This window comes from Oncorhynchus keta, unplaced genomic scaffold, assembly GCF_023373465.1.
Source record: "Oncorhynchus keta strain PuntledgeMale-10-30-2019 unplaced genomic scaffold, Oket_V2 Un_contig_17481_pilon_pilon, whole genome shotgun sequence".
Classification (NCBI taxonomy): Eukaryota; Metazoa; Chordata; class Actinopteri; order Salmoniformes; family Salmonidae; genus Oncorhynchus; species Oncorhynchus keta.
The window spans coordinates 7,785-10,000 of NW_026280450.1; the positions used below are offsets into that span (position 1 = coordinate 7,785).

Genomic DNA, 2,216 nt, shown 5'->3' on the forward strand with positions numbered 1-2,216 from the left:
GAAGGATCTGACTACACAGGGAGAAGGATCTGGCTACACAGGGAGAAGGATCTGGCTACACAGGGAGAAGGATCTGGCTACACAGGGAGAAGGATCTGGCTACACAGGGAGAAGGATCTGGATACACAGGGAGAAGGATCTGGCTACACAGGGAGAAGGATCTGGCTACACAGGGAGAAGGATCTGGCTACACAGGGAGAAGGATCTGGCTACACAGGGAGGAGGATCTGGCTACACAGGGAGAAGGATCTGGCTACACAGGGAGAAGGATCTGGCTACACAGGGAGAAGGATCTGGCTACACAGGGCGTTAGACACACCAGAAGTCTACCTGAACGGGGAGACCCAGGGTCTCTCTCAGAGAGGGTTATAAACCAGTCCACCTGAACGGGGGAGACCCAGGGTCTCTCTCAGAGAGGGTTATAAACCAGGCCACCTGAACGGGGAGACCCAGGGTCTCTCTCAGAGAGGGTTATAAACCAGCAGTCACATCAGACTGCTAGGAGGTCACATCAAACTGCTAGGAGGTCACATCAGACTGCTAGGAGATCACATCAAACTGCTAGGAGGTCACATCAGACTGCTAGGAGGTCACATCAGACTGCTAGGAGGTCACATCAGACTGCTAGGAGGTCACATCAGACTGCTAGGAGGTCACATCAGACTGCTAGGAGGTCACATCAGACTGCTAGGAGGTCACATCAGACAGGAGGTCACATCAAGTCACTGCTAGGAGGTCACATCAGACTGCTAGGAGATCACATCAAACTGCTAGGAGGTCACATCAGACTGCTAGGAGGTCACATCAGACTGCTAGGAGATCACATCAAACTGCTAGGAGGTCACATCAGACTGCTAGGAGGTCACATCAGACTGCTAGGAGGTCACATCAGAGGGAGGTCACATCAGACTGCTAGGAGGTCACATCAAACTGCTAGGAGGTCACATCAGACTGCTAGGAGGTCACACCAGACTGCTAGGAGGTCACATCAGACTGCTAGGAGGTCACATCAGACTGCTAGGAGGTCACATCAAACTGCTAGGAGGTCACATCAGACTGCTAGGAGATCACATCAAACTGCTAGGAGGTCACATCAGACTGCTAGGAGGTCACATCAGACTGCTAGGAGGTCACATCAGACTGCTAGGAGGTCACATCAGACTGCTAGGAGGTCACATCAGACTGCTAGGAGGTCACATCAGACTGCTAGGTCACATCAGACTGGTCACATCAGACTGCAGGGAGGATCTAGGAGGTCACATCAGACTGCTCAGGAGGTCACATCAGACTGCTAGGAGATCACATCAGACTGCTAGGAGGTCACATCAAACTGCTAGGAGGTCACATCAGACTGCTAGGAGATCACATCAAACTGCTAGGAGGTCACATCAGACTGCTAGGAGGTCACATCAGACTGCTAGGAGGTCACATCAGACTGCTAGGAGGTCACATCAGACTGCTAGGAGGTCACATCAGACTGCTAGGAGGTCACATCAGACTGCTAGGAGGTCACATCAGACTGCTAGGAGGTCACATCAGACTGCTAGGAGGTCACATCAGACTGCTAGGAGGTCACATCAGACTGCTAGGAGGTCACATCAGACTGCTAGGTCACATCAGACTGCTAGGTCACATCAGACTGCTAGGAGGTCACATCAGACTGCTAGGAGGTCACATCAGACTGCTAGGAGGTCACATCAGACTGCTAGGAGGTCACATCAGACTGCTAGGTCACATCAGACTGGTCACATCAGACTGCTAGGAGGTCACATCAGACTGCTAGGAGGTCAAATCAGACTGCTAGGAGGTCACATCAGACTGCTAGGAGGTCACATCAGACTGCTAGGTCACATCAGACTGCTAGGTCACACCAGACTGCTAGGAGGTCACATCAGACTGCTAGGAGGTCACATCAGACTGCTAGGAGGTCACATCAGACTGCTAGGAGGTCACATCAGACTGCTAGGAGGTCACATCAGACTGCTAGGAGATCACATCAGACTGCTAGGAGGTCACATCAGACTGCTAGGAGGTCACATCAGACTGCTAGGAGGTCACATCAGACTGCAAGGAGATCACATCAGACTGCTAGGAGGTCACACCAGACTGCTAGGAGGTCACATCAGACTGCTATGAGGTCACACCAGACTGCTAGGAGGTCATATCAGACTGCTAGGAGGTCACATCAGACTGCTAAGAGGTCACATCAGTCTGCT

The 2,216-nt window shown here is 52.0% G+C and overlaps 1 long non-coding RNA gene across 15 annotated transcripts in view; it reads left to right on the plus strand.

The window, feature by feature from the left end:
* The first annotated feature begins 541 nt into the window (after nt 1–541).
* LOC127919771 (uncharacterized) overlaps nt 542–2,216 on the plus strand; it is a 4,216-nt gene continuing 2,541 nt past the window's right edge. For 4 of the 15 annotated variants that reach the window (XR_008104002.1, XR_008104005.1, XR_008104010.1 and 1 more), the window contains exons 1-4: nt 542–568; nt 899–940; nt 1,067–1,087; nt 1,362–1,382. This is a non-coding gene — a long non-coding RNA (uncharacterized LOC127919771). Of the gene's footprint in view, nt 569–750; nt 778–813; nt 841–898; nt 941–1,066; nt 1,088–1,361; nt 1,383–1,990; nt 2,038–2,216 lie in introns of those variants that run through there. The other 11 variants (XR_008104003.1, XR_008104006.1, XR_008104013.1 and 8 more) reach the window with 5 other exon arrangements.